This window comes from Opisthocomus hoazin, chromosome 6 (assembly GCF_030867145.1).
Source record: "Opisthocomus hoazin isolate bOpiHoa1 chromosome 6, bOpiHoa1.hap1, whole genome shotgun sequence".
NCBI lineage: Eukaryota > Metazoa > Chordata > Aves > Opisthocomiformes > Opisthocomidae > Opisthocomus > Opisthocomus hoazin.
The window spans coordinates 32,425,410-32,450,067 of NC_134419.1; the positions used below are offsets into that span (position 1 = coordinate 32,425,410).

At 53.6% G+C, this 24,658-nt stretch overlaps 1 protein-coding gene across 14 annotated transcripts in view; it reads left to right on the top strand.

Annotated features, from left to right (window-relative positions):
- SEC16B (SEC16 homolog B, endoplasmic reticulum export factor) overlaps nucleotides 1–24,658 on the top strand; it is a 149,117-nt gene that overhangs the window by 51,538 nt on the left and 72,921 nt on the right. The window contains exon 28 of one of the 14 annotated variants that reach the window (XM_075422587.1): nucleotides 13,928–14,045. The exons of the other annotated variants lie outside the window; for them this stretch is intronic. The gene's annotated coding sequence lies outside the window, so the exon portion shown is untranslated. The remainder of the gene's footprint in view (nucleotides 1–13,927; nucleotides 14,046–24,658) is intronic. 14 annotated transcript variants of the gene reach the window in all.

The window sequence follows — 24,658 nt, forward strand, 5'->3', positions numbered from 1 at the left end:
GTCTGTCAGGATTTGCCTTCCTCTGGTGATGATTGTGACATGCCAGACACCTCCCTGGGCCCTTTGCCATGGGGAGATACTTTCAAGTGCCTCATTCACTCTGAGGGTGACAGAGCACTGGAACAGGCTGCCCAGGGAGGCTGTGGAGTCTCCTTCTCTGGAGATATTCCAAACCCACCTGGACAAGGTCATGTGCAGCCTGCTGTAGGTGACCCTGCTTCGGCAGGGGGGTTGGACTGGGTGACCCACAGAGGTCCCTTCCAACCCCCAACACTCTGTGATTCTGTGATTTCTAGGTACAGGTGAATGGGAATGGCTGAAGAAACGTCTTTTGAAAATGTGTGTAGGTCAGGCACTCAGAGCATCCTTGGCCTGTGTAACTGGTGTTGAGGTCAAAATTTCTGGCTCTGTACCAGCAAGGTGACGGTGGGTGGTTTATTGCGAGGTTCTGCAGGGTGAGGGAGATCTTTCTGCTGGAGAAGGTCTCTCTGTAGCAGGTGTATGTCGGGCGTGGTCTGTAGGCTCTCTGATAACGCTCATGGTGCTATGGTACCCACGCTGCAGTGTCGTGGGACCTCAGCATACAGACCCCCTCCCCTTCTTTTCTGATGCCTCACATGTTTTGCACGGATGCGTTTTAGGGGCCGCTCCTGTAGATTCATGTAAGGTCAAATGCCTCCTCGTTGCCGCTGTCCTCCTCGCTTGCAGTATCACTGCCTGAACAGCGTGCATCTGACAGGCTGGTCTGCCCCAGGACCAACTCCTGTCTGTTCCCTATCGGACATCAAACCCCTTCCGTCTTTGCTCGTGTCAACCAGTCAAGGTCTGCAACAGGGGAGCGCTCCGACCACTGGACTGTGCTGGTGCGGGAGCGTTGCTGGGCTACGCGTGAGGTGCAGGCAGGAGACTGCCCCAGGGTGCTTCATGCCTTGGCTTTGTCTGCATGTCCAAATGTGGCATCTCAGGAGGACACAATGGGACTTTGCTCCCCTTCCTCATCTGTATTCCGTCACCCGAAGGCAGACGCTCCAGTCCAGAACTCAGTGTCGGTGCTGGCACCGCTTGCGATACTGCACATAGTAGCGGCTCTGAACCGCTTCAGCCCTGCGGCATCTCCCCCCTCCTTCCCTTGCTGGTCCTCCTCGGGCTGCCCACGTGCCCGTACGGGGCCGTGGCCATTCGCCCTGCGGAAGACGCTGAGGCTGGGCTGCTCTTTTTTTGGCAGAATAACAATTTGTGCTTAGGTTAGCCATAATTTAATCGAGTGGTACAAGGGATTTAGTGCACCTTACAGATGGAAATTGCCTTGGGCTGGACAAAAGAAATACACGTGCAGTTCCCTTTCTCTCCTCCTCCAACAGCTTAGTTTGTGGTGGTTTTTTTCCCTTCCCCTCCCCACTTCATGACATACGACTCGGAGGTAGTTTACATCTCAGGGTGTCTCAAAACGTTACGAGGCTTCCTCCCTAGCAATGACAAATTCAGTGTATAAAGCCTAGAGCTGTAATTTCCCGCAGGGTCCCTGGTAATAATAATTTCTGTAAATAAAGGCTGGAATCAGGATCTCCCTTGTGACAGGATTTTGTCTGTGCAAGGGCTGGTAGCCACGTCCCGGTGACGCTGCCCTGCGATGGGATCGTGGGCCGTCTCCAGCGTGGCAGGCGGGCTGCGAGGGCACGCTGGCGGGCAGACAGAGGGGTAGGGCTCGCGTTTGGGATGTGTCCGGAAGCTTGCGGGGTGTGAACCCGGAGCCGATGGGCACCTCCCATGTCTCTGGAGCTGCTGGATCGTGCTGGGCTGATGAGATGGCTGCTTTGTGTTCCTGGTGGGTGGTGGGGCTCTCCGCAAAGACCACCTGGCCGAGGTGAACCCCCCATTCCCTGTAAGGTGCCAGAGCCTGCGAGCCTTGGAGGGGGAAGAGCCTGGGAGGATGGGATCTGAGCTGGCTACAGCGTGCTCTTGCTGCTGCCGTAGCTGCACTGAGCGGCGCAGAGCAATGCTGTGACCTCTTCGTTCATCTCTGGACTCGCAGAACTTACCATTCCGTGTGCTGGCTGCCGCAGCGCCCCACGCCCCAAAGCAGCCGCCTGCTAGCAAAAGCTCACCTCTAGAAAATACATTCTGTTGGTGAGAGAGCAATTTGGCCGCCTCCTGAATGAAGGGTGCAAGAAAATCGTGTGCTTAATTACGCCTGCTTGGGAGAGAAGGGGGTGAGGAGGCATGTGCGATCGCGAGCCTTCGGGGCTGTTAGATTTTTTTTTTTTCTCGCCTGTTTTAGCGGTAAGAAGGGCATGGGGGAAGCACGCGCGTGTTCGCATGTTCACGCTGCTGCCCCTGCCGGGTGCAATAATTCTGCCTCTGCGGGTGAACGGACGCTGACGGAAGCTGTCCTTCGGCGGGAGAGCTGGTCGCTGTGCTGGAAGTGATGGAGATCTGTGATTCTGGGCTGCTGCAGAGCGTCATCGCTGCAGGATCCTGGGCAGCTGTGGGTGAAGGCAGGGTCTTTTGAACATACACACCTCAGACACATCGGTAAATTCATATTTATTTAAATTTTTTTTGTCTTACGCTGGCCGCGTCTCATCCCGAAAGGCTCTCAGCCTGAATTGGTCTGGTACCCAGATGAGGTGGGCTCAGTGCCACCTGGTGAGGTGAAGAGAAGCCCAACCATTTCTGCGCTGTGGAGGTGAGAGGCCTTTCCCCAGGCAATTGTGGTGGCAAAGGGCGCGTGTGCGGAGGTTCGGTGTCAACAGCAGCGAGTTGTGCTGTTCTCAGAAATAACCAGGTGCCAAAACCGTTTGTCACCGCCGCTGTGTGAAAGGTGTGTTGGCACTTCGCATCCCTCCCTGGCGTCACCGGAAAGGCTCAAGTTAGCTCTGACAAAGCCTGTGCACCATTCGCAGTGTAATTAGCACCACAACTCTTGCTAATTGCTGAGGGTTTTTTCTCTCCCCCCTCCTTTTCTCCAGCACAAAATTTCTCTAGTTATCTTGGGTTATCATCATGGTAGACAGCGTGCTAAGCCTGAATGCTCCTTCGGAGGGCTGGTGTCAGGAATAATTACTGCCGTAGTAAGCTGATCAGCCCTTCATTATTAGCTGCTGTTGTTGTTACCCGACATTGATTAGTAATTTGTAGCTGCCAGTGCTTTCCTCTGCCCTCAAAACCAAGCGTTCGCTGGTGCCACGATGCTGTTCTGCCAAGGACGACTGAACATATCCCTCCTTGCCCCCCCCCGGGCATTTCCCTATCTGCAATTCGGTTTTTAAATACACAATTTGTGGCTGGGAGAGCAGCACCAGCCCTGCCTGAATGCTGACTTTGCAGCTGAAAATCGCTGAGGGTCCCAGCTGGCTGCGAGAATGGAAGATCTCGTGGTGAGTGACCCAGCGGTGGGACAATGTTTGTCATTTCAGGCTGAGTGCCTCGCAGCTGTGCCCTCAACAACCCCTGTCATCCCTGGGTCCTGCCAGCTAGAGAGGGCAGCAGAGATGCCACCGTAAATATTAACTCGCCGCAGAGCGGTCGGTGATGTTTGTGGGTGGCTGCTCACGTGTGTTCAGGTCTGGGCTGGTGGGTGGTGGCGAAGGTGAGGCTTGGAGGGGAAGAAGGCAAAAATGCAGCCGTAGACCCTGTCCTGTTATGAGATATTCAGGGTTGTTATAAAGTAAGGCCGTTTAGTAGCTTGAAACTACAAATGCTGGGAGAAGGGGAGCTTCCCAGCGAAGACCTGGGGTGGCTGAGGGTCCTTGCCCAGCAGAGCCACCCCGTCTTATGGCACCGACTCCCTCCAAGCTGTCCCTGCGGCTGGGTCTGTCTCTTCTGTGTTTCAGCTGTTCCTCCCCAGCTCCGTGAGCCACGTGCTGTCGCTTGCTTTTCCGACCTGCTGATCTGTGGAGCTGCTGAGCCTGTCAAAGCTGGGTCAGAGAGCAGAAGGCAGGCTTGCAAGCCTGGGCTGGGACAGGAGGGAAGTTCGGGCAAGGCACATTGGGGCGCAAGTGCCTTCCGTGTGATCTGCATCTTGGCTGTGTCTCTTCTCTGCCGGCGTGTTGCCGGCTCTTACGTTGTCTCGAGATCTCAGCAGTGAATCTTTTGAGCGATTCGGGTTGTCCAACATATGGTTCTTTGCAGAGCGGCATCCCAGGAGATGGTCTGCTGTTACAAACAACTGCGAGCAAACAGTGATCTACCCTGGGCAAGGCTAGCATTGCTGGCAGGGTAAGGGGGATCAGCTCTCCTCTGCTGAGCGGGGATGGAGGAGGTCGTGGGCTGGCAGGGTGCAGACCAGTCTTCACAGAATCACAGCATGGCAGGGGTTGGAAGGGAACTCTGTGGGTCATCTAGTCCAACCCCCCTCCCGAAGCAGGGTCACCCAGAGCAGGCTGCACAGGACCTTGTCCAGGCAGGTCTTGAAGATCTCCAGAGAAGGAGACTCCACAGCCTCCCCGGGCAGCCTGTGCCAGGGCTCCATCACCCTCAGAGGGAAGAAGTTCTTCCTCATCTTCAGACGGAACTTCCTCTGCTTCAGTTTGTGCCTGTTGCCCCTTGTCCTGTCGCTGGGCACCACTGAAAAGAGTCTGGCCCCGTCCTCCTGACACCCACCCTGCAGATATTTATAAGCATTTCTAAGGTCCCCTCTCAGCCTTCTCTTCTCCAGGCTGAACAAGCCCAGCTCCCTCAGCCTCTCCTCGTAGGAGAGGTGCTCCAGCCCCCTCATCATCTTTTTAGCCCTCCACTGGACTCTCTCCAGTAGCTCCTCATCTTTCTTGAAGTGGGGAGCCCAGAACTGGACACAGGACTCCAGATGGGGCCTCACTAGGGCAGAGCAGAGGGGGAGGAGAACCTCCCTCGACCTGGTGGCCACACTCCTCCTAATGCACCCCAGGATCCCATTGGCCTTCTTGGTAGCCAGGGCATGCTGCTGGCTCATGGTCAACCTGTTTTCCCCCAGCACACCCAGGTCCCTCTCCACAGAGCTGCTCTCCAGCAGGTCTGCCCCAAGCCTGTACTGGTGTCTTCCCACCACTTCCTGTAGTGAGGCAGCGTGTGCGGTCACGCCAACGTATGTAAATGTCCGTCTGGCACCGCAGGTATCAATCACGCATGGGCAGCCAGAGACGGCGGGGACCGCACCTCCTGTAACCCCTACTCTGACTAGCATCCCTGTGATGCCAGGGGGTGGCAAGGGGCAGAGCTGGATGTCACTTCTTGGCACTCCAAGGGGAATGTTATTCAAAGAGACGGTGACCTCTCCTGGCGTGCGGAGCGCTGCCAGGGACCTCCAGCCGGGTGTCTGCGGCAAATCAAATGATGTGCCGCGAGAGGGGAGGGCTGGGACTCAGACATCCATCACCAGCCTGCTGACCGCGGAGGAGAGGGAGAAGAAGCTGCCAGGGAGCTTCCCCTTGGTGGGTCCTCGGAGGCGCCGGTGGCTTTAATCTTGGGCTCTCTCCTTACTCGTCCATTAGCTGGTCCTAACCGCAGCTCCCCATGCAGGCGCCTGCACCAGCCATCATTAAGACCAATGAGTGTTTTATTTCAAAACCCATGCTCAAATGTGTTTTTTCTAGTCTCTCACCTTCCCAGATGAGATTTCCAGGGCTCAGGGTGGGCGCTTTTTTCTTTTCTTTAGTCTTTCCAGTGATTCACCAGTTTAAAAATGTGAGCGGGCTGCAGGACACGCGACCAGACTTTCTTTCTGATCAACACATTCAGGGGATTTTATTATCTGTTCTCTTCCTCCCCAGACAGCTCAAGCTCCAAGGTAGCCCAGGTAGAAAGCTGCAAACTGCAGAAATTAATCTTTGCTGACAAAAGCTTCCCGGCTAAGCGCTGGTCTGGATTTGAGGACGTGCTGGAAGTTGCAGACTCTGTGTGCGAAGGGCACTCCCAGGTGAACTTGAAGAGGTGGAGGCAGCACTGGGACGTGTCCCACGGCTGCAGCGGTGGGTCGCAGTGGGGTGTGTGCTCGGCGTGGGGCCAAGGTCGGGGTGTCTAGGCCGCTTTTTGAGCATGGTGATGACTGCGTAGTGGCACAGCCCTTGCTGTGGCTGGGGGTTTTGGAGGGTGAGACCAGAAGCTAAAGCGCCAGCCTACAGAGATATGCAGCTTGCTTGCAGGCTGCTCTGTAGGGCTGAGAGGTTTCTCCAGCTTGGAGGCTGCGTGCTCCAGCTCCTGTTCTTCACTGGTGCAAGCCAGTCTACAACTGCTGATTTCAATGGGACAGCCTCAGTTTACCCGAAATGAGGATGGTACCTTTAACCTCAGCTGAATTCCCTGGCTCGTCCTCTCCCCTGCAGTCTACCCAGGCCCCTGCTTTCCTTGCCTTGCTGACCCCAGCTTCACGTCTGTCTTGTCTCTGCTGTTAGGGCCACCATCTCAGCCTAGGAGCGACGCTGGGCCTTGGCTGATGCGTCACTGGAAAGGAGAGAAGCTGCCATGCTCTCCCTTGTGCTTGTTTCAGCTCCCATCAGGGCTTGAGACTGAGCGTCTTCCCTGTGCTTGCACGGTCTTTGCTCTCGCAGCCTACGTGACCACCCGCAGACCTTGGTCAGCCCGCTCCAATCTCCCGTGCTGCCCTTCGGACTTCCTGGGGCTGGGATTCCCAGGGCCTTTGGTGCGGGTGTGATCTCTGCAGAGCTGAATGTGCCAGTGGAGGCCTCTGCAGGGGACACTTGCTTGCTGCTGGAACCATGCTCCTCTCTGGAGGACCTGCCTCTCCTTGCTGACCAGCAGGTGATAGTTGATGTGCCGCTACGTGGCCTGACGTGCGTCTGGTCTTGTGTGATGGGGACAGAGCAGCGGGTGAGGGGTTGTTGACTTGGAGAAGAATGTGGGCCAATAAAGCTTCTGGAGAACATCTCTGCTGTGGAGCAGGGGCCTGGTCCAAAGGGAGGTCTGCTGGGATCTGAGCCCACCTTTACTGAGGACTTTGCTGGGTGGTTGGTGCTTCCTTGTGTGCAGAAAGGGCTGGAGATCCATGGCTGAGCCAGGTGCTTTTGCACCTGTCTCCATTTCACAGACTGTCCAGTAAGGCTCCGCTGGTGTCTTGCCACAGGACAGCTTGACCAACTTGCAATGGTCTGCCCACGGGTGTGGGGAAGGTTCCCCAGCTCACGTCTCTCCTAGCGGGTTGCTGAGGGCAAGGCAAACCTTCAAACACACCGAAGCAGGAGGAACAGTTGCCTAAGCTGTGGCCAAGTTCTCCCAGTGAGAAAAGAAAGACCCAAGTGTTGCGACATCCCGCCCATGCTGCTCTCCTAAACCTCAGGTTCCTAGTCCCTGCTAAGGGCTCTCTTCTTCCTCACAGGTGCCTGGGGAGGGTGAAAAATCCTCCCAAGCTCTCCCAAGCCCTGCCACAAACAAGGCAAGGGGCCTCTAGATGGCAATGTTTCTGTTCAGGAGCCCAGCAGCTGCTTTTCAGGCAAGCTGTACCGTGTCCTTTCGTGCCGAGCTTTGGAGAAGCTCTGAGATTTACGCTGGGCTGAAGTGGACAGCTTAGCACCCCGCTGTCTCTTATCTCTTCCTCAGTGAGAGTGGCTTGGATTTTGTGACCTCAGGGGACCAGGGGTTTTAGCAGGCTGGACAGTAGTTTTCTGGCTCTTCTTCCATTCCACGTGATGAAATTGGCTCGGGCTTGATTGCTCAGACAGCTGCCTGTCAATCAGGGAGGTACCGGGGACTTGGGAGGTGATGGGAGTGGATGCTTGGTGTTACTGATGCTGGGCTTGTTTCCCCATCTGCTTGAGGATGCAGACAGAGGAGTCTGCTCCCTCCGACGCAGTCAGCGTGCACAGAGGGTGCGTGCGTGGACGTAGGGCCTTGCTGTTCGGCTGGAGGAGAGCTGGGAGGTTAGGGAAGCAAAATGTTGCCGGAGAGAGGGCTGCCATCGCTCCTGCACACTGAGAGCTGTCGCTTGCTACCTCCTGCCTGCACCCAGCTCTGCTCGGAGCCTGAGCGATGGGGATGCTGGGCTCAATACCTTCTGCCTTTCCCAGGGCTTCTGCCGTGGCACTGGGTGGAGACCATGTCTCAGAGGCTGTGCCCGTGTTTATCATCTCTGCTGGGCGCCGGTGCGACAGGTACTTTCTTTGTCCATCAATGTCAAGGGAGAAAGGGTGGAAGGAGGCATGGAGGCCTACCAGACGGCTGCTGTCCCTTACTGGCCGCACAGGTGGTTTTGGTTCAAGCAAACTCTTTCACAGAATCACAGAATGGTAGGGCTTGGAAGGGAACTCTGTGGGTCATCTAGTCCAACCCTCCTGCCGAAGCAGGGTCACCCAGAGCAGGCTGCACAGGACCGTGTCCAGGCGGGTCTTGAATATCTCCAGAGAAGCAGACTCCACAACCTCCCTGGGCAGCCTGTGCCAGGGCTCCATCACCCTCAGAGAGAAGAAGTTCTTCCTCATGTTCAGACGGAACTTCCTGTGCCTCAGTTTGTGCCCGTTGCCCCTTGTCCTGTCACTGGGCACCACTGGAAAGAGCTTGGCCCCATCCTCCTGACACCCACCCTTCAGATATTTATAAGCATTTCTAAGGTCCCCTCTCAGCCTTCTCTTCTCCAGGCCGCACAAGCCCAGCTCCCTCAGCCTTTTCTCGTAGGAGAGATGTTCCAGCCCCCTCACCATCCTTGTAGCCCTCCGCTGGACTCTCTCCAGTAGCTCCTCATCTTTCTTGAACTGGAGAGCCCAGAACTGGACATAGCACTGCAGATGAGGCCTCACCAGGGCAGTGTAGAGGGGAAGGAGAACCTCCCTCGCCCTGCTGGCCACATTCTTCTTCATGCACCCCAGGATCCCATTGGCCTTCTTGGCAGCCAGGGCACACTGCTGGCTCATGGTTAACCTGTCGTCCACCAGGACACCCAGGTCCCTCTCCACAGAGCTGCTCTGCAGCAGGTCCACCCCAAGCCTGTACTGATGCATGGGGTTGTTCCTCCCCAGGTGCAGGACCCTGCATTTGCCTTTGTTGAACCTCATCAGGTTCCTCTCTGCCCAACTTTCCAGCCTATCCAGGTCACGCTGAATGGCAGCACAGCCTTCTGGTATGTCTACCACTCCTCCCAGTTTGGTGTCATCAGCAAACTTGCTGAGGGTACATTCTAACTCTTCATCCAGGTCGTTGAAGAAGTTAAACAAGACTGGGCCCAGTACTGACCCCTGAGGGACACCACTTGTTACCAGCCTCGAACTAGACTCAGCGCCGCTGATGACAACCCTCTGAGTTCTGCCATTCAGCCAGTTCTCAATCCACTTCACTGACCACTCATCCAGCCCACACTTCCTGAGCTTCCGTAGGAGGATATCATGGGAGACTGTGTCGAAAGCCTTGCTGAAGTCGAGGTAGACAACATCTACAGCTCTCCCTTCATCTACCCAGCCAGTCATGTCATTGTAGAAAGCTATTAGATTGGTCAGGCATGATTTCCCTTTGGTGAATCCATGCTGACTACTCCTGATAACCTTCTTTTCTTCCACTTGCTCACACCGCAGGGCCCTCCAAAGGCAGCCTGGGTGATGGGCTACCTAAGGAGCCAACTGCCTGCGCCTCTGGCCTCTCCTTGAAGTTCTTGCAGCTCCCAGGGGGACCGAGCTCACTTGGCTTCTCCTGACCATGTTGCAGTCAAGAAGAGGAGAGGAAGACTTGGAAAGCCACGAATGTCTTCTTGCCTCTGGGCTCTGTGAAATGCAGCACATGTAGACTGGGATCCTGTAATTCCTCCCTCTTACCGTCCTCCTGGGAGCTGGAAGGAGAATATGGCCCCTTGGCAAGGTCTCCTGAAGAGCCAGGCAGGGTGGAAAGCAAGCACCATGTTGAACAAAGATCCGAATGAGAGATCAGGTCACCAGTTTGTACCTGTTTTGGCTCTTTGGAGTTTTACAAATCCAAGTATACCAATCTTGGGAGGACTAGATCTGTTTTGCAGACCAGAAATAGAAGCTAGACCCAGATCTTGCTTGAACTTGTCTAGCGTGGTGAGAACAGCTGACCTGGAATCCGGGGCTACCTCCTCTTCATTTTTTGGTGGTGTATTGAGCTGATTCCTCCTGCTTCTGCTGAGAGAAGCATTGAGGGGTGTGTGAGCATTTCCTACCTGCATGGCAAGAGTGGGAGTAGCAAGCCCCGCTCCCGAAGCTCTCCCCTTGCTCTCCATCCCTTCCCTCTCCCCTCTGCCTGCTTGGTGGGGCCTGGCTCTCCCAGCCCTGGTCCCTCACCCGGGGCAGCTCATGCTCCTCTTCAGCAGTGCTGCGAAGAACGGTGGAACAACGCTGGTGCCGCAGAGCGTGGAGGAGTAACGGGGTGTCTGGGGCTGCAGGAGATGCCAATAGTCTCCCAGCTCTGCCACAGCAGAGCAGAAATCCTTCCTGTCTCCCTGTGCATCGTTTCCCTCTGCGTAAAACAGACAGTGATCCTTTTCTTGCCTTGTTGGAATGATGCCAAAGCGGAGACACTGGCTCCTCCTTGTTGTTTTTCCCCCAGCAGGGATAATAGTCTCTTTGGAGCTGGTGTGCTCGTAGCCGGGCTCTCCAATCCACCAAGAGACCCTGAACCCTGTCTTTATGGGAGCGTGGTGGCAGGGGTGGGCTGGCTGCCTCCCAGCCTCTCCATGCGCTCAAGGCTGTACGAGAGCTCGCTCTCGTCTCCAGCCCACGCAGATGCTTTCTCTGCCAGTCCTGCACCTGCAGCCCTGGGCAGACGGCTGTAGTCATGCTGCAGCGGGCATGGACAATTGATTATAAGCGGCCGTAGATTACCTGGAGCAATGCTATTAAATTTAATACAGTTCTTCACTGGCTCTTGGGGCGCAGCCTTGGGTTGCGTAACCGGCATCTTGTTGCAAAGCATTTTGGGGACATTGCTAGGGGCGTGAGGCAAAGAGATTCAGCTGCGGAGCGGGAGAAGATGATGAGTTTCTGTTGAGATTTATTTCCTGCCCAATAATTGCCCAGAAAAGCTGTGTAAACCTTCTCTGTTTGTGGAACAAATACTGCAAGAGTTACTGCTCTGACCTTTTTTTTTCCCCCTTTTCCACTGGACAATTGTCTGTGCCCTTACTATTCAGAGGCCTTGATACGCTGCTGGCAGATTTATGCCGTGTTGAAGCCCACCTCTTATTGCCTCCGAGTTGATTGGAAGAAAGGAAAACTCGTTCACTGAAAAATAAACCCGCTGCCACACGCCCTGCATGCCAAGCTGGGGTTGAAGTTTGGAAGAACGATGTGGAGCCCTGACCTCTTTTTCCCTGTCAGCTCCTTGTCTTCTGTCCGCGTGTCATCTGTGAGAGGTGGGTGGCCAGCTCTGAGCAGGATCACCACTGGATTTAAGCAGAAGTTGAGGTACTGTGTGAGCTGTGATAGAGCGAGGCCGCTGCTCGATCCCTCTCGAGGGAAGGGCGGTTCGGTGTCCAAGTCCTGCCCTGGCTTAACAAAGGCTTGTGGCAAATCCCCATGTGAATACTCACATTGATTTGGCAGCTGCTAAATTTGGGAATAAATCCACCTTCCTTGGCAGAAATAGTAAATCAGAGGAGGCACGTCCAGCGAGGGTTTGGAGCCCGTTGCAAAATGCACTTGTTGTGTGGTTCAGGGCTTGCCTGTGCTGAAGAGGAGATGGTGCAAAGCTCTCTGGAACAAACCTCTGAGTTGAAATCTTGTCCTGGGTGAGATCCCAGCAGTTTGTGAGTGCTTTTTTGGGGTCTTCATCGCTCTGCGAGTCTCCGATAGTGCTGCTAAGTCGCCCTGTTCCCTCTGTACCAACGCAGAGCTGATAAGCCAGCAGGGCTGTGTGGTGGCCAGACAGTGTGGAGAGGCTGTATGAGGAAGGCCGCTGAGGAGTCATTGATCCTCCCTTTGGATGCTGCACAGGAGCAGATGCTGCTGGCAAAACCAGCCTCAGCTCCTCGTACGTATCGGGCGGCTGTGCGATCCCTGCGTTTCCTGCGCACCATCGCTGCTGGGACCGTTTGGAGCCTGCGCCCGCCTCCACCCTGCCGGCTCGCTGCCAGAGAAGAGCCCTGTCCCATGGTTCTGCCTGTAAGTTTTATTCTTGGTAACGGAGGATCTGGGGTAGCTGGCAAATGTCAGCCCTCATTAGGGAATACGTCTCGTGGGTGTGTTTCTCCTCGCATACAAACCTCGTGGAGGCTGCTGGTATTTCACCAAGTGTCTGAGCGGAGAATCGGGCCCGTACGTATGTATCTACGCGTGTATGTGCGCGTGCCCTTCCTCCTGCAGGTGAGAGGAAAGCAGAGGGTGTGGGTTTTAGTCTGCGTGGGTGTGGGCAGCTCTGCCGGTGCTGTTTGGCAGCTGGAATGCCAGCGCAGGGCTCTGCAGCATCAGCCATGGCTTCCTTTTTGCCTCCTGTCACATTCGGAGGGAGGGAAGATATAGCTGAGTCTTGCAATAGTAGGTCAAAACATACTGCAGCACTAAAGATCAGAGCAAAAGCTTTCTTGTACAAACACATGGTTTTATTCATCCTGTTATTTTCTTTATCAAATGCTTACTTGCCTTTACAGAGCAGCTTGCAGCCCCAGGGAAAGCAAGCGTCTCGTTGGAAGGGAAGCTGCTCTGGTGACAGGAGTGGGTGACAGTTATGGAAATGGGCGATCTGGACTTTTATTCCTGGCTCTGCGCTGGTCCCTTGTCCTCCAGATCTCTGTGAAAGCGTTCGGAAACGAAGAGCAGGGACTATCGCTGCGTGTGTGCGCAGCACATAGTGTGGTGGCACAACCTGAGCGTCCCTGGCATGGCAAGAAATGCTAATCGTGACAATCGCAATACAAACAAGAGTTGTTATGCTACTGAAATGCTGCTGTTTCTGGGTGGGTAGCAGGCTGGTTAGGGTGCTGGAGCAAGCTCTCTTATCCAGACAGAGCTCTGCCTGGGATTCTTCAACGTCCAGACGTGCAGACAGCTTATTTTTAAGGTCTCATTTGAAAGATGTCAGCTCCCCCTCCCTACTCTTCCCCAGGCAGCGAGAGCAGAAAACTAAATTCATCTGCATTGGGATAGAGAGAGCTGGAGTAAACCAGCCAGGCGCTGCTCCAGATCTGCCGGGTGGAACAACTGGCACAGAGCTGTCTGTCTGTCCGTGTCTGCGATGCTCGGGTGCTGCTGCTGCTGGCGTGGCGGTGACAACTACAGAGCGTTTCCCTTTCCAGCCCCTGAAGTTCAGAATTTACTGGAAAGTTTGCCTTGTGCGCATGAGGTTTTATCTGACTCTGTCCCTGGGTTAATTCATTTTTTTTTTTTATATGTGAGGCAAATCTGTCCCTCTACTTTCTGGGAGAAAGGTGCGGAGGTATGCTCCTTGCCTTCCTTCCCAAGACCTTGTGAGGACCCCAGAGTGGAAATGGCGCTGGAGAAGCGGCTGAAGCACAGCCTGCGAAGAGCCCTTTGTTGCTCAGGGACTTGTGAGTATCCTGCAGGGAGACCACAGGAGTGGGAGTTGCGAAGGACTCAATACTTTCAGTCTGAGCCTAGCTGCCCACAGCTCCCTTTGGGTTGTTAGTGACTGGCGAGGATTAGTGGGAGAGAACACAGGGCAGGTGTTTGCATGGGTGTGTGCCACACCGGCTGCTGTGTGCCGGGATTAAAGAGGAGACTCTTCGATGTGAGTCCCTACCGGGGACTTTCTGGGGGACGCGCTGTTTCTGGGGCGTGGGCAGGTGGGGATGGGGTGGGATCTGTTTTTTCCTTTTCACCTCCTTCTAAAACTGGAGCATCCATCTCTGTCAGGCTGCTGCTAATGAGTTAGTTAAACAGCATCTCCTTACTGGAAACTCTTTTCAGTCCAATTAAGATCTTGCAACATGTCAGTTGTGACAATAAAAGTGAATTAAGTCTCATTTCTCCTTTTTTACGATGTTTATTAGAAGATGGGAATGCTCATTTAGAGGAGCTAATGGTGGTTATTTATTTGTCAGTGGTACCAAGAAGCCCCTGCTCCGGCTACAGACCCATTGTGCCAGATGCTGTGTGCACTCATGGAATGGGAGCCAGTGCTGGAGAACAGATTGACCGCATGGGAAGAGCCCAGGCGAGGTAGGCACACTCTCGTGGCCGTTCAGGACTCGCTGCTCCTTGGAGACACTGTGAGAGCCACTGAAGCCAGTGGAGATCTATCTCCACCACACTGCTCAGCAAAGATAGCTCTGAGCAGCAGCAGAATCTCTCCTCTGACTGCTCATTCTCCTCGTTGTGATACCTCTGTCTTCATCAGCTGGTCCCAGGATTGCTGGGGAGCATGAGGTGGGCAAGTACATTGCACGGCGGCATAAACCTCTTTTCCTGAGGAAGCCAGGGTAGAAGTGGAACCTGAAAGCTTGAACTCTGGACTACAGCTTGACAAGAAGGGTAAATTGCGGGGAGAGGCATATCTGACAGTCTTGTGGGTCCCTTCTGTTTCAGATGACCTCTGTTCCTCACCCCCAGGCCTTTGTTAGCAGGCAAAGAGGAGAATGCTTAATTCGTCTCCCCTCTGAAGCTATTTTCATGCAACGGCTTGGCTAAGACTTAAAGCAAGCTCTTCCAGGGGCTTGGGCTGCTAGTCAAGATGCTTTAAGATCCCTTCCAACCCAAACCCTTCTATGGTTCTATGCTTTCCAGCACATCTAACAGGGCAGAAAGCGTTACTGTTGTATTGCTGTGAGGAACCCAGGCAGGAGGAGGCACTAGAAAAGTCCTGTAGGAAGGTTCAGCGCACCAGCCTGTTTTCGAGGGGGAGGTAGGTTTGTGCTTCTCCAAACCAGCTAACGCCATCCTTAACTGATACACTTAAAGGACCCACCAACCAGAAGCAGAAACCCAGGGCTGAGAAGCAGGCTCCGTGGCTCTAGCCTAGTGTGGACATGGGTTTGGGTTGCCTGTGAAGGCCCTCACGTGGAGGACAGAAGGGAGGGGCTTTGCAGGTCGTATTGGAGGTGAGAATGGAGAAAGTTGGGGTAGGCAAGGCTGCAGCTGGACATGCTGGCTGGCTCCCAAAGTCCCTCGGCAGGATCACCAGGCTGGGGTGAGCCGGCAGCAGCCAGCCCCAGGCTGGGCTCCTGCTCACTGCCCCGTGAGTACAACACACCGGGGCTCTGCTCTGTCCACAGCCCACCTCGCCGCGTTGCAGCGGGCTGAATCTCCATCTGGATCAGAGGAAAAGCATCATTCCTCTTTCAGTCCTGCAGCTGTTGATGTTTTGAAGTTAAGAAAACATTTAAATGATTAAAAAAATACCAACCCAGCCTTGGTTTATCAAGGGAGCTCCTAATGAGCAGAAGGGGAGGGGGAACAGACACGGGAAGGGCAGCAGAGACTAACAGCCTGGCAAAGCACTTGTCATCTTGACAACACAATAAGTTTCAAACTGGGCTCACTCTTGACGTTTGCCTGAAGGTATATTTAACTAGCGCGGGAGACGCCGGAGCAGAAGTGTGCACCTTGGAGCCAAGGAAGCCTCAGTGGGGGTTAGCTGGGTTTTGGACGGGCGGAGATGGGCTCCAAATGGAAAATGTGCATCCTTGCCTCCCTCTCTGTCTGTGTGTAGCCAGACTGAAAGGCTGTGCTCGCGGCGTGGTGAGAGAGGATGCTAATGAAGCGTGAACCGGCTGCGCTCAGTGGCAGCTCCCGTGCTATCTGCCACCAGCCTGCCCGCCCGCCCGCGTCTTCTTTTCATTCTTTCTGTATTTGCATGTTGCGTTTGACGAATGGAAATGTGGGCTTTGCTTTGCAGCAGGAGGGATGGCAAACAAGCAGATAGAGTGGGAGCTCAAATTCCCCTTTCCTTGGGCTAGGCTAAATGTTGGAGGATGCACGAGGCATCTGGGGGGGATTTACAGTCTGTGGGACCTTGGGGCTGAATGGAGACCCTGGGTTTTGCAGGTTCAGTGGGGCGCAACGAAGGGGTCTTTGGGTGGCTCCGAACTCTGCCTAGAAATCCTTACTGCTTGTTTTTTTTTTAACTCAATCCCTGACAACAGGCCCTGAATTGGGGTGCTCTGTGCTCCAGCGCTGCTGCTGCTTTGTATGGGGTCACTCTCTCACCCCAGAGCTCCCAAAACGCACCTCCCACCTCCCTCAACCCCCACCCAGCTCTCCTTGCTGGAGCGAGACCTCCATCTCTCCTTGCCCATCTACCCCTGATCTTCCACCCATAGCCCCTGGAACTCGCCTCCCGTTCTTCTCCCGACATTTAACGCTTCAACCAAGCCCTTGCTCACTGTCACCATACCCTGTGCTGTGGGATTGCGAGATCTGAGCTGCGTTTCCAGAAATCCTAAGACGGTGCCTACAGACCACAGGCTTGTGTTGCATCCGTGTTGCGTGCACATGGGAGAGGAAGGCATCTTCTCCCCAAACTCGCCTGCTACCAAAATAGGCCAGGCAGTCACAGGAGAGCAGGATGCTTGACGTCTGGTCCTGTGTCGTGGGAAGTTTCTGTGGCAGAGCCTAAGGCTGATGCGTTGACATTGGATGCTGCTGAAAATGGACGTGTTTGTTTTTTTTTACAGTGAGTGACTTTTTGGCATTTCTGAAAAGCAAACTCCCGGCTAGGAGGCAGAACAAGCTAGGCAGGTGAGATGGGGGTTGTGCGGTGAGCCAGAGCATCTGCTGCCTTGGAGGGGTCTGAACTGTCCTCCCGTCGCTTTCATCACGTCCCCAGGCATCTCGCGGCACGTCACCTGTGTGCGAAGAAACATCTGGAAGGGTGCAAATGCAAATCTGCGTTTGTATTGGCGTCGCAGAACAAAGGCAGCTGCCATCCAAAACCAGTTCTAGCAGGAGATCAAAATGCAGCGTTAAAAACTGGAGTGGGGGCCCTGTCCAGGAGTCTTGCCTGGAAATGCGTGTCTGCGGCAGTATGGGGAATGGGCTAAAATCAGGGATGTTAGTGCACGCTCGTCTCTTGCGGCAGTATGGTTTTATCTTCCTTTCCAGATTGGCTTTAAGATATGGGAAAGCGTTGACATTCTTCCCACAGGAGAGATTTGCTGAGGTCCTTAGCTGGTACAAATCAATCAAGCTCTAACTCACAAAGCACCCTATGGGGACACAACTTCGATAGGAACCTTCCCTCTGAAGTTTGATGTGATTTCCTTTTCTTCCAGCCACGTATTTGCCTCTTTTCATCACGAAAATAAAAGCTGTGACAAAGCCTGGCATCGCCCAAGAACTGGTCCCCACCTCCCATGTCCCAGCCTTCGTGCCCTCCATCAGAAAACCCTGAGTCACCACCTCTTGGCTCCACCAGCCTTGTTATTTTTTTTTTTTTTTCTTCTCCTCATCCCCCCACCCCAGCTGGGGTGAAGAAGCGAGAAAGCAAATAGGAATAAATACCTCCAGCCATAAAAATGAAATAAATCAATACCTCTTTTCTGAAGCCAGAGATGCTTAATAGGCAAGGATCACTGCCAGATTGTAAAAAATGTGTTTAGTGTGCGGCTGGGGCAAGTTTAACCCTTGGACATAAACAGCTGAGCAGCTTCACTCACCTCGGAATTAAATAACTTTAACTGCGGAGGGCTGTGATTAATTGAGGTGCCACTGGTTGGGATGCACCACGTATTTTGTGCCTGTGGATCATCTGGGCGATTGCCTGCGAGGGAGAGGTGGTTGCCAGGTCCCTTCTGCGGGCTCAGCGATGCTTTTTTCATGAAGGGACAGCTCTATTTGTGGGTAAGGTAGCTCCCGAATGCTGGACCGAGCTGGTGGGACTTCAGCTGCCCTTCCCAGAAGTTAAGGACTTTTCCAGCTCTCCACCCTGCCTTTCTGTGGTGGGAATGCAGAGGAGCAAAGCTAGGGTGAGGAAACCCTGTCTAAACAAACTTGGTGTTGCCCGTGCTAGGGAAAAGCTGAGGGAAATTCGTGTCCCAGACGCCTGGGGCTTTCTCAGCAGATGGGTGAGGGTGCCTGAGTGTCACCAGGCTGAGGGAACAACAGCTGCCCTGGAGGGATAATCTATTTCAGGGGAATATGGGAAGTTCAGTCCGGTTCCTTCACAGGGCAGCTCCGAGGTCCTGCTCTTGGAAAGGGTTTGGTTATCCTGCCCAGCTCTCCAGGATACGTTTCCTCTCTTCGTCTGGCCAACGGAGCTGGAGGACAGAGTAAATCTCCTGTGGCTCAAAGCTGTGGTGAGGGAGGGCTGGGACTCCAGTCCCAGTTGCTAGGATTTTTAAATTTTGTTTGTTTTCCTTCCAGGAGAGCCCATCCCAGGACCTTCATAACTTTCTTTTCCCTGAAGAGTATGAGGCACCAGGATGATGAGATGTAGACAAGGTTGGAGTAAATGGGACTGTAGAAAACCCCAGTGAGATGTTCCTGGTGGACTGGTGGAGGTGTTAGCGCTGCTGTCAGCTAGTTTGGTGAGACCACATCAGGAATAATGGGGATGCTCTGGCCACTCTTTCTGAAGACCAATGAAGTCAAATGGGAGCAGGTATAAAGGAACCCACAGAGAAATGGAGGCACAAAGATCCCTTCACAAAAACAAGACTGAGAGGTGATGTGCTGCCCGTATATCGGAGCAGAAATAGTCATTAGGGAGAAGAACTATTTAGAGTAAGCAGGTGTTGGTGCAAGGGTAGCTACTTATGGGCTGGCCATGAACTTGGGAGGCTGGTGACAAGCCGAAGGCTTCGACGTGTTAGGGCAGAAAAGTGCTGGTCCCTTCTAGTGGTCCTGGAGCAGGGAAGCACCAGGACTGGTTTAAAGCGAAGCTGAGCAGGAGTGATTATTTGATGTAATTCCAGCACCGCTCAGAGGCTGGATGCGGGGACGTGGGGTTTCTTGCTAGCCTTATTTATGATGTTCTGTGTGCCTTTTGTTGGGGCTAGGAGCTCAAAGGTAGCTGAGATATTTCAGAAGAGTGTTAGGGTTAGTTTCCCACAAAACCTTCCTGCATTTGTATAAGCTATTTGTTCTCCCGGCACACAGACTCACGCTCGGTTAAGTGCTGCCTGGCACGCAGATGTTTTCCTGAACTATGGCAGAAGCCCTTTTGCTAAAAAGAGCCACGTGATGGAAGTTAAGTTTGTATTTAGGAGCTGGGAGCATCTGGCACAGCTTTTACAAAGCTGGCTGGTTTCCGTGTGAAAGGAATGCAGGCTGTACTGGGAAAGGTGATCCTGGAAACGCTTGTGTTTGTGGTGATTTGTCCTCACGCTTAGAGCAAACTACGTCTCTTGCCGACATACCTGTGGCAAGCAGAGGTTGCGGGAGTTGTTCAAGTAGCGATGGAAAAGGCTATTCCAAACGGGCGTGATTTTGCTCTCCTCCCATGGAGAGTATTGCCCTTGGTTGGGACAGGACAAGCAGGTTGAGGTCATGGTTGGTATAAAATCAGCAGGATCTGTCCCATCACTTGTGCCAGGCCAATTTATGGGTAGGAGGGGAGAAGCTGGAGTCTTAGGCCAAAAAAAAAAAGGTATTTACTGACTCTTGACACATTGCTTCTACGTCGCTCTGGTGTCTGTCAAGGCTTGGCTTGATAGGCAGCTCCTGCTCCTCTCCACCGGACTCGAGGCTTTCCAGTGTGAGCCTAAAAGTCCTTGTAGGTGGAGCAGGCACAGTCACTGGTAGTTCTCCACACCTAAATCCACTTCTTGTTCTCAGTTCTTTGACCCTTCAAATAGGTGCGAAGGATGGACAATATCACCTGACCGAGGTCTGTAGGAGCCTGCTGCCTCCAAGGCCCCAGTGTTTTGGGTGAGGTATCATCCCGTGGACATCAAACATCTCCTGCATGGCACCGCGTGTGTCATTGCTTCCTTGCACCCTCCTCCACCTCCAAACTTGGGAGAAAATACTCTTGGTGGTGTCTGGAGAGCTGTCTGTGAAAGTCGGGCCACACCAGAGCTGGTGAATTGCGTTTCTGCCCAAGGCAAGCGAAGTGCTTCCGGTAGGGCGATCAATCTCCCCGAGCGCTCCCCCAGCTGAAGGCGATGGCCGTGACTTTATGGAGTTTGTGGTGTTTCCCCTGCAACGACCACGAGCCACCCTGGCAGCCAGCAGCCCGTGGCAGCTCACCCCTGGGATGGAGAGCGTACGGCTGCGTGTGTTTAAAGGTGGTCAAGTGCTTTGTGGAGGAAAGCTCCGGCCCTTACGCACGCCGACAGCAGAGCTCCCAGCGCTCCAGCTTCCTTGGCAGAACATCGCAGCGGCGGGTAAACCCCAGAGAAATAAACCCAGAATCACAGAATGTTCGGGGTTGCAAGGGACCTCTGTGGGTCACCCAGTCCAACCCCCTGCCGAAGCAGGGTCACCCAGAGCAGGCTGCACAGGACCGCGTCCAGGCGGGACTTGAATATCTCCAGAGAAGGAGACTCCACAACCACCACCTCCCTGGGCAGCCTGTGCCAGGGCTCCGTCACCCTCAGAGTGAAGAAGTTCTTCCTCGTGTTCAGCTGGAACTTTCTCTGCTTCAGTTTGTGCCCATTGCCCCTTGTCATGTCGCTGGGCACCACTGAAAAGAGTCTGGCCCCATCCTCCTGACACCCACCCTGCAGATATTTAGAGGCATTTCTAAGGTCCCCTCTCAGCCTTCTCTTCTCCAGGCCAAACAAGCCCAGCTCCCTCAGCCTTTCCTCGTAGGAGAGATGCTCCAGTCCCCTCACCATCCTCGTAGCCCTAAACCCAACCCAATCGAATTAGCCCAGCACCATGTGCAGGAGGTGGGGAACGTCTTAGCGGTGTTCCATCCTCTCTTGCCCGTACCGCGTCGTTGCAGGTAATTTTTCAGCTCGCTGCAGTTTAAACCAGCAAGGGGTCCTTGTTGATGACTCCTAATGAGGGAGAGGGGCCAGCTCTGTGATGGTCTAACAGTACCACGTCACTGTTGTGTTTCCTGAAATGGTAGGAGAAGGCACCAGCTGGGATGTTTTATTTCGGGGGTGCCCTTTTGCTTCCCCCCCGGACTTTCTGAGGCCGTGTCTGAAGGTGCAAAGCGTTTGGGGGAAGGATGCTCCCTGATGTCCACCAGCCTTGGCCTGGGTAGGCTCTGGCTCGATGGCTTCCCTGGGGCAGGAGCTGTCACCCGGGGTTGGGGTTTCTCCAGAGGCTGGGAAGTAGCTGCCAGGAGGGATCCGGGATGGGGGAAGGGAAAGACTTCGTTTTTCTCAGTGTCTGAGGGTGGTTTAAGTGGAGCGTTCCTTGTTAGCTAATTGAAACAGTCAAAATGTCAAATGAGGCGTTTCAATAATAGTGATGTTAGGAGCTTTACGTTTTTATTTCTTTTCCTCTCTTTGTATTGCGCCTTCAAGACATAGGGACCTAAGTCCCTGCCTCTACAGAAACCCTCTTAAAGAGGGGTTTCAGGGGGATGGGAAAAGGACAGAAGCTGTTTTAATCCCCTCCAATTCCAACATTATTGTGTTTCAGCAAATATTTTGCGAAAGGATTTTCAGGCTGAACTTCAAACAGGCGAATGTCTCACTCCAGTGACTTGGGGAGCTTTGCAAATTTAGAAAAGAAAATGAAGATTGTTTTAGCTGACATTTAAACCTCTTCTCTTTTCCCAGCCTGTCAGGAAGCTTCATACACTTCGGGTCAGATGCTCTTTCCCCGAAGAGGAGAAGGATATTTATAGCCGGGTAGGACCATAACGGGGAAATCTCCAGGCTGCAGCACCTGTCAGACAAGGTTACGTATGGCCCCAAGAGTAACAGCCAACCTGGAACCCACTACAGCAAAGCAAAAAGGCGAGGTACCAGCCCTGGGCCACACAGGGGGGTCTAGCCCAGATAATTTGGCCTAATTCCTTAAGGGTGAAGGTCTGCTTGGCTGGAGCGAGGCCCCATCTGGAGTACTGTGTCCAGTTCTGGGCTCCCCACTTCAAGAAACACGAGGAGCTACTGGAGAGAGTCCAGCGCAGGGCTACGAGGATGAGGAGGGGACTGGAGCATCTCTCCTATGAGGAAAGGCTGAGGGAGCTGGGCTTGTTCGGCCTGAAGAAGAGAAGGCTGAGAGGGGACCTTAGAAATGCTTATAAATATCTGCAGGGTGGGTGTCAGGAGGACGGGGCCAGACTCTTTTCAGTGGTGCCCAGCGACAGGACAAGGGGCAACGGGCACAAACTGAGGCACAGGAAGTTCCAGCTGAACATGAGGAAGAACTTCTTCCCTGTGAGGGTGACGGAGCCCTGGCACAGGCTGCCCAGGGAGGCTGTGGAGTCTCCTTCTCTGGAGATATTCAAGAACCTCCTGGATGCGGTCCTGTGCAGCCTGCTCTGGGTGACTCTGCTTCGGCAGGGGGTTGGGCTGGGTGACCCACAGAGGTCCCTTTCAACCCCGACCGTTCTGTGATTCTGTGATTTTCTGGGCAAATGTTTTCCTTACAGCTCGCTCTGCTTTCTTACCCTCCTGAATCTTGTCGATACAGAGGGATCTTGAAGTGTGGTCTGGATCATTCCTGTCCCTTGGGGAGGCAGGGAAGGGGTTAACTAGAGATGCCAAACCCAAAGAAAAATAGTTAGTGCACAGAGAGGCTGTAGCTTGCTTGCCATGGGTGGTTTAGGAGCTCCTGAGGGGCTGATGGAGCATCTGGCTGCAGGTCTTGGTTCCTCCTTGCTCCTTCTCAGCCGGGGCTGAAGCCAGGCCAGCGATGCTGAGCAGTGAGCAGCTGTCTGGGCTGCGGTTGGAGCCGTTTACTCGCAGGGATTAGAGTGATTGGGGTTTCTTAAGGTAAAGACAGCTTGCAAAGAAAAAGCAGTATGTCTAGGGATAGCAGAGCTCTGCTGCAACCTGCTCTTTGTGCCGAACAACCTGTGGGGGAGAGTTTCTGTCTGCATATCGCCTCTGATCCACCACCAGTCCGGAAGGAGGGGAAGGGGCTTGGCAGCTCTGCTGCAGCTTGTGGGGAGCTCACCGTGTGGGGCCGGGGCTGGGCGGGGGGTCATGGTTGGCTTGTGTGGCTGCTGGGGCTGCACAGGAGGTTTTGGCGTAAGCATTTCTGCAACCTGAGCCCTGGGGCTTGCTCCAAGGCTCCAGGTACGACACTGAGGACGTTTTGATGTGGCACAAGGTAGCCTGAAGCTGGATGAAGGTAGGCGTCAGGCTCACGTGGTCCTGGGGCTGGTATTTTTGCATGAAGTTGGCTATTTGGACTATAGTGTGGAAATCTCTGATGAGCTTGAACTAGACCTGGGAGTATCTCCCATGGGGTAGGACCATGCCTTCTCCTTTTGGCCAGCATGGGCCAATCTCTTTCTGTGTTTTTCCGTGTCTCCCTAGATTTTAAAGGAAAGAAATCCAGGTGGAATGCCTGGTGAGGGAGTCATGATGTGATCTGGCCCAGACTTCTATTTTTGAACTTGTAAGGGTGTGGGGACCCCCATTCTCTATGGAATGGGGGTGTAGGTACCCCACATAACTGCTTGGGGTGCCACAGGCACGCTTTTCCTGTAGGAAAATCTCGCAGCGACAAAGGAATAACAAACCCTGTCACAGGTGAGACCCAGAGAGATCTTCTCGGCTGGTGTTGCTCCTCTGGACTGTGTAGAAGTGGAAGAGCCCGGGGCACTGTGCAGGGTGATGTTCTGGGGGATGTCAGACTTGCTCTGGCCGCGCTGCTGGCTCTGCTCCCGCGTCCCTTCCGATACCAGCCCCAGCACTGTGGTCCTAGAGCCGAGCTGCCCGGGTTTTCATGATCCCCGGAAAGGAAAGCAACAAATCTTGTACGCGGCGAGCTCTCCGACGTGGTTTTCCTGCCATCTGCCCTCCCCAGTGGATGTTAACAAGCTAGTAGATCTAGACCTGCTGTGCTTTGATAGAAAGATTTATTTTTAGGACCTTGATATTTAAAATGATCTGTTATAATTTCATGCTTAAATAACACTAAATAATGTTCCCTGTTTGCACAGTGTAATTGGAAGAGGCGAATAAAGCAAACAAACCAGCTATGACTGAGCTTCCTTAGTATTTTCGAACTGAAACAAACAGTAAAAAACAAGAGCTTGGCCAATTTAACACTTTGGAGGTATTTTCTAGTTGGCATTCCGGTTTTTCATTTTCACAGGCCAAGAAACACAAGAGCTTTAAAGAGCCACTGGCTTCTTGCCAAAGAAAACTCAGTTGGTCTTAGACTTCAAAAAGAAAGAAAGAAAAAAACCCAACCTTAAAGTGAACTTATTGTTTATTTTTTAGGAACTGGCAGGGCTAATGACTCTGGAAGCGCCATGGGATTTTATGCGAGTGCAGAAAAGACTTAGAAAATATTCAGCAAGTTCATTTAGGCTCCTTTCATGCTTATCAAATCCTCAGGCTTCTTTATTGCTGCTTTATGTCAATTTGACACTGCTTGATTTCACTGTCGCTCTCGATTTTTACTGTGATGGCATTGCCGTGCTCGATGCGGAGTGGGTCTCGCGCTGATCGCGTCTCTAACATCCCATGTAATCTGCGTGGGCCTTTGGGTGACTGGATTAAAGCTTCTGGATTCGGGTGGCCCTATCTGGAGATAAGGAGTTCGGGCTGAGCTGACGTTACCTAGGTGCAAAGCCACAGGCGTATCGTATAAGCGAAGAGATTCTGTGATTAGTCATGAATGTGTCGTGTTCCCTTCTGGAAAACTGCCATCGGAGAGGGAACATAGCCTGGGTTTTCGAAGCTGCTGCACGTCAGCTCATCAGTGCATCTTCAGCTGGAGGGATCCCTCCCGTCAGACTGGTGAGAGTAACT